Source organism: Pteropus vampyrus, unplaced genomic scaffold (assembly GCF_000151845.1).
Source record: "Pteropus vampyrus isolate Shadow unplaced genomic scaffold, Pvam_2.0 Scaffold18, whole genome shotgun sequence".
Classification (NCBI taxonomy): domain Eukaryota; kingdom Metazoa; phylum Chordata; class Mammalia; order Chiroptera; family Pteropodidae; genus Pteropus; species Pteropus vampyrus.
Window position 1 is genome coordinate 10651763 of NW_011888799.1, and position 5927 is coordinate 10657689.

The following is a 5927-nucleotide window of genomic DNA, read 5'->3' on the forward strand; positions in this document are numbered from 1 at the left end:
TCCATAAAGCAGTTCATATCCTGTAGGCATAGCCATCCTCACTGCCAGCAAGCCTGAGAGTCAGTCTCATCCACTGACCTGCTAATAGCAATCAAGGCTTAACTACAACAGGAGAGCACACACAACTCACACAAGAAATACTCCTGGAGTTCCCAGCACAAGTGATCAAGGAGACTGCTCCACTGGGCCACGTAGGGCGCCTACTACATAAAGCCACCTGAACAAGATTGGAAGATGAAACAAATCTACCTAATACATAGAAGCACAGAGAGGCAACTAAAAAGAGAGAAAAAAAAAATGTTGCACATGAAGCAACGGGAGAAAACTCTAGAAAAAGAACTAAACGAAATGGAGGCAAGCAACCTACCAGATACAGAGTTCAAAACACTGGTTATGCTACCATCTACACAACCTTAGAAAAAGAAAAAGACCTCCAACATTCCAAATTGCTTTCTCTCCTAGGAAACTTTTAAACACAGAAAGATTGCATTTATGTTTTACTTGAATAAAAAGTATAATATCCAGATTCCAGATCAAAAACTGGTGCTAAGGGAGAAAGAGGGGTATCAGATGTTGGAGCCCTACAGCCACCTCCCACTTTGCCTCAGCTCCCAGGAATAAGGATGGCTGCTGCATTATTAGAAGACAATTGCATCGGTTTTGTGGGAATAAACTTTATTGACAATACACTTTACTTTGTAATTGAAAGTGATGAAAACCTGGGAACAGATTACTTTGGCAAGCTTGAACCTCGATTCTCAATCATATGAAATCTGAACAACCAATTTCTCTTCATTTACGAGGAAAACCAAGCTGTGTTTAAAGATATGGCTGATTCTGACTGTATAGATAATGCATCCCAGACCAAATTTATATGTATGTATAAAGATAGCCTCACTAGAGGTCTGGCAGTAGCCATTTGTATGAAGTGTAATAAAATTTTTACTCTCTCGTAAGAACAAAATTATTCCTTTAAGGAAATTAATCCTCTTAATAATATCAATGATGAAGGAAATTACATCATATTTTTAAAAGAAGTGTTCTAGAACATGTGTATATAATTTGAGTCTTCACTCTACAAAGGATACTATCTTTATAAATGTTGCTTGTAAAAAAGAATGACATTTTCAAATTCATTTTGAAAGAAAAGAACAAATATGGGGATAAATCTGTAATGTTCACTATTCACAACAGGCACTAGATATTAAAATTGCATAGTTTGAAATGAAAAAACCAAAACACTGGCTATAAGAATGCTCAATGAACTTAGGAGAAGAATAGAGGGTATCAGTGAGGACTTCAACATAGAGATAGTAAGCATAAAAAAGGACACAGAAACCATAAAAAAGAACTAGTCAGAAATAAAGAATACAATAACGAAGACTACACTAGAAGAAATCAACAATAGCTTAGATGAAGCAGAGGATTGAATTAGCAATTTGAAAGACAAGGTAGCAAAAAACACCCAATCAGAACAGCAGAAAGGAAAAAGAATCAAAAAAATGAGGGAAGTTTAAGAGACCTCTGGGACAATATCAAACATACCAACATTTGCATTATAGGGGTATTAGAAAAAGAAGAGAGAGAGCAAGGTACTGAGAAACTATTTGAAGAAATAATGACAGAAAATTTCCCTAACCTGGTGAAGAAAACAGACATACAAGTCCAAGAAGCACAAAGAATCCCATCCCAAACAAGAGAAACCCAAATGGCCCAAGCCAAAACAAATCGTAATTAAAATGCCAAAGGTTAAAGACAAAGAATCCTAAAAGTAGCAAGAGAAAAGGCAGCTAGTTACTTACAAGGATTCTCTCATAAGAATGTCAGCTAATTTCTCAACAGAGGAATTGGCATAAAATATTCAAAGTGATGAAAAGTAAGGAACTACAACCAAGACGACTCTACTCAGCAAGGCTATCAATTAAAATTGAAGGTGAGATAAGGAGCTTCCCAGACAGGAAAAAGCTAAAGGAATTCATCACCAACAAGCCAGTATTACAAGAAATGTTAAGAAGAAGGGGGAAAAAGCAAATAAAAATATAAATTATAAAATGGCAATAACTATATACCAATCAATAATTACTTTAAATGTAAATGGATTAAATGTTTCAATCAAAAGATATAGGATAGCTAAATGGATAAGTAAACAGGACCCATACATGTGCTGTCTACAAGAGACGCACTTCAAATCAAGACGCAAACTGAAAGTAAAAAGATGAAAAATGACATTTCACTCAAATGGAAATGAAAAATTAGGGGAGTAATACTTAGACAAAATAGACTTTAAAACAAAGACTATAATAAAAGACAAAGAAGGATGTTATGTAATGATAAAGGGATCAATTCAACAAGAGGATAGAACTGTAGTAAACATATATGCACCTGACAAAGGAGCACCTACATATGTAAAACAAATATTGACATACAGATGGCCAATAGACATATGAAAAGATGCTCAAGGTCACTAATCATCAGAGAAATGCATATTAAAACCACAATGAGATACCACCACACACCCATCAGAATGGCTACCATCAATAAAACACAAGTGTTGGCGAATATGTGGAGAAAAGGGAACTCCTGTACACTGTTGGTGGGATTGCAAATTGGTGCAGCCACTATAGAAAACAGTTCGTAGATTCTGCAAAAATTTAAAAATAGAACTAGCTAAATGACCCAACAATTGCACTTCCGGCTATTCAAAGAAAACCAGAACACTAATTTGAAAAGATCTATGCACTCCTATGTTCACAGCAGTGCTATTAACAGTAGTCAAGGTATGGAAGCAACCTAAGTGCCCATCAATAGATGATTGACAAAGAAGAGATGGTATACATATACAATGAAATATTACTCGGTCATAAAAAAAATAAAATCTTACCATTTGCAATGACATGCATAGACCTAGAGGATAACATACTAAGTGAAATAAGTCAGACAGAGAAAGACAAATACAGTATGATTTCATTTATATGTGGAATCTAAGGAACAAAATAAACAAAAGAAATGAAAACAGACTCATAGATCCAGAGAACAAACTGGTGATTACTAGATGAGAGGGTGGGTTGAGGGGCTAGGCAAAAATGGTGAAGGGATTAAAAGTGCAAATCAGTAGTTACAAAATAGTCACAGGGATGTGGAGTACAGCATAGGAAATATAGTCAATAATATTGTAACAACTACATATAGTCCAGGTGGGTACTAGAGAAAATGGGGATATTACTTTGTAAATTATATAAATGTCTAGCTATTGTGCTGTGTACCCGAAACTAATATAATGTTTTTAAAATAAGTAGAAGTTTGAGAAGTAGAGAAGAACAAAGATATTTCAGATATAGAAATTGAATTTTAAAGGCATGAGGAGTTGAAAGTGTTAGTCATGTTTATCTAATAGCAAGTTTGGGATAATATCCGTGTAGGTGGAAAATAAATGGAAAGAGAGAAGAAGACCTGGGGACAGTTTTGAAACTATTTGTCATGTTAGAGCAATTGTAAAGCATTGTGTGGAAAAGTTTTTAAAGAAAGGAGGCTTGTGATTCAATATGTGTTAGGAGAGTCACTTTTGTAACAGAGTGGATGAATAGCTAGAGCAGGCCAGACTGGATGATGGAAAACCAAGGCAGGAAAAAAGAGAAGGTGGAGGAGAATATTTTCTACAGGAAACTATTCTGGGTTCCTACTTGAGATGCTTGCCTTTCGCTTCTAAAAGGTTTTCACACGTGTGTGGTGTGTGTGTACACATACATATATACGTGTGTATATACATACACGAAAACTATATATTGTTTTGCAGTTTGATCACTTTCTGCAGGGGAACAGAATACGCCACCCCAGAATGTGTCACTTTGGCATGTTATTTTGAACTGAAGATGATCAGAGCCCAGCAGACTCAGGAAGAGCTTTTTACCTCCCCCTTAACTGCCTAAAACAGTTTAGATAGGGATCCTGTACCAGGAAGAATGCTGTTATCAAAAATAACTTTTTATATCTGAAAAACTTATCTGCATGGCATAGCAAACATTTGCTTACCAAACATCTGTTTTTCTCAGCTTCCTGTGAACTATCTCCCTCCCCCTTGAGACCCCAGATACCTACCATCTTCTCCTTAGCTCAGGAAGGTATATAAACCTCAATTACCTGACTGCCAGGAAATCTCATATTTTTATGGAGCTCCCATTCATATAAAATTTGTTTTTCTCCTGTTTATGTCTTTTGTCAATTTAATTATTAGACCAGCCAGAGAACCCAGAAGAGGGGAAAAGTTTTCCCTTCCCCCTATAGTTTCTTCTCAATATTTTCTATTATTTTTCTATTTAGGACATGTTTTATCCAGGTAGTCAACTCAGCCTTTAGGAATTAGTGCTTTAATACTATTTTATTGGTTTTAGTGATGATTTTAAGCAAGTTAATAATGCGAATGAAGAAAGTTTAGACCTTACTATGGAAACCCTTCTCTTACTGTGGGAATGATTGTTTTTTTTTTTTCAAGAGAGTTAGTATGGCATTGAGTCAGACTGCCTGATCTGTAACTCTCTTACTAACTGCACAATTAGAAAGTTATGTACTTTCTTCTATTTTTATGTTTTAAAAATGAGCTTAACCTCTCTCACAGAGTTGTGGGATTAAATTAATAAAGGAAAAACTGTATTTCTTTTCTTTTCTTTTTTTTTTTTTTTTTTACTTACAATAACATTTCTAATACCAAATGTGTGGGTTTTTCTCATTAAAAAGTTTTTCGGTTCTTTGTGAACACAAACTGGGTATCCTACAATACAATTCAGCTCTAAGTCTGCCTGGAGTAAGCACAGACTGCACAGGTTAAGGGCTCAGTCCTACAAATCTGGATCTCCCTATTTCAGATGCCAATCTCAAGTCCCAGGTTGTAGTGGTTATAAATTGGGGGTTGCCATGACCACTTCCATGGGTTCAATAATTTACTAGATGGCTCACAGAACTCAGGAAAACAGCTTACTTACTAAATTACTAGTTTATTACAAAGGATATATTTCAGGAACTGCCAAATGGAACAGATACAGAGAGCGAGGTGTGGGGAAGGGATGCGAGCTTCTGTGCCCTCTCCAGAGGCACCACCCGCTCAGCACCTGCATGTATTTTCCAACTGGAAGCTACTTGAACCCATTCAATTAGAGTTTTTTATGAAGGCTTCATGATATAGATATGATCAATTAATAACTCAGTCTCTTTCTGGAGATCAGGGCAGGGGGCTGAAAGTTCAAACCCTCTAATTATGTGGTTGGTTCGCCTGGCAACTAGCCCCCCAGGCTTAGGCGCTTTCAGAAGCCATCTAATTTAACATAAACTCAGGTATGGTTGAAAGAATCTATTAAGAATAACAAAAAAAGATGCTTCTTTCACCCTTAACTCTGGATAGAGCTAGTTTAGAAATATGGGACAAAAACCAAGTATTATAACAAAAGAAACTCCTTTAGCTTTTGTCACTTAGGAAATTACGTACTTTTTAGGAGCTCTGGCCAGGAGCTGGGATGAAGACCAAATACATATATTTCTTATTATCATAATGAACATTATTTTAAAAAGATTTAGAACGATGGCAAATTGTAAAGGTTAGCCAGGACCTCCACCATCACCTCACCACCACCATCATCATATTGTGGGGAAAAAAAGTTTGCTTCCAAAGAGTTCAGAGGACATTTAAGACAAAAACAAAACAAAATAAAAATTTATTGCATCAAGTTTCTCATTCATTTTGCAAGAGAACTTCCAAACCACAGAAGGCTGACCCTACTGAAATAATCATTCTATATATTATGTAATCCTTTGGCCAGGAAATTAATTATAAAATATGTTTTAAAGTATATATTATTAGTTCAGTCTGTACTATACAGGATGTTCTTTATTCTTCTCGTGACACAAATGTTTGCTATGTTTTTCTCAGAAAAGTATAC

The 5927-nt window shown here is 35.7% G+C and overlaps 1 pseudogene; it reads left to right on the top strand.

Annotated features, from left to right (window-relative positions):
* Positions 1–623: 623 nt before the first annotated feature.
* Positions 624–1201, top strand: LOC105288527 (annotated as a pseudogene).
* The last annotated feature ends 4726 nt before the right edge of the window (positions 1202–5927 follow it).